The sequence below is a fragment of the Brassica oleracea genome, chromosome C4 (assembly GCF_000695525.1).
Source record: "Brassica oleracea var. oleracea cultivar TO1000 chromosome C4, BOL, whole genome shotgun sequence".
In the NCBI taxonomy this organism is placed as follows: domain Eukaryota; kingdom Viridiplantae; phylum Streptophyta; class Magnoliopsida; order Brassicales; family Brassicaceae; genus Brassica; species Brassica oleracea.
Window position 1 is genome coordinate 32264535 of NC_027751.1, and position 696 is coordinate 32265230.

Here is a 696-nt window from a genome sequence, read left to right on the forward strand (position 1 = left end):
AACAAATTATGGGTTTGAAACGTTGTATACTTTAAAATTAAAAAAAAAAATTAGATTTGTTGATTTAAAAATCTAACAGTTGTAAAACAAAAATCGAACTGAAACTCTAAATTGATAATGTCCGTCGGTATTCCGTCCGTATTTACCGACGCATTTCCGACGAACCCATAGAATTTGAGGGTTTTGTCGGAAATGCGTCGGTAAATACCGACGGATTTCCGACGAACATCCCAAATTCTAGGGGTTCGTCGGTATTCCGTCGGTAAATACCGACGGAATACCGACAAAACCCTCAAATTCTAAGGGTTCGTCGGAAATGCGTCGGTAAATACCGACGGAATACCGACGGACATTATCGATTTAGAGTTTCGGTTTCTTACAGGTATGTTTTTTTTACAGTTGTATTAAATATCATATATAACATCAGACAACAAATCTACCCATTGTATTCTCACAGTTTTAAAACTTTGAACATGACATATATATAATCATTCAATCAAAACTGTTCGAACAACAACATACACTTTTAAGTTGGCTTGTGCCAGTTCTCAGAAATTGTAACACTCAAATAAATTTATAACATTTTTTGAGAATGTTTTATGATTATATAACATAATATATCGGTTTTAGAAAGTCGTATAACAAATATAAATAATTCCGACACCCTGTGTAAACTCTAAACCGTAATCCGTCGGT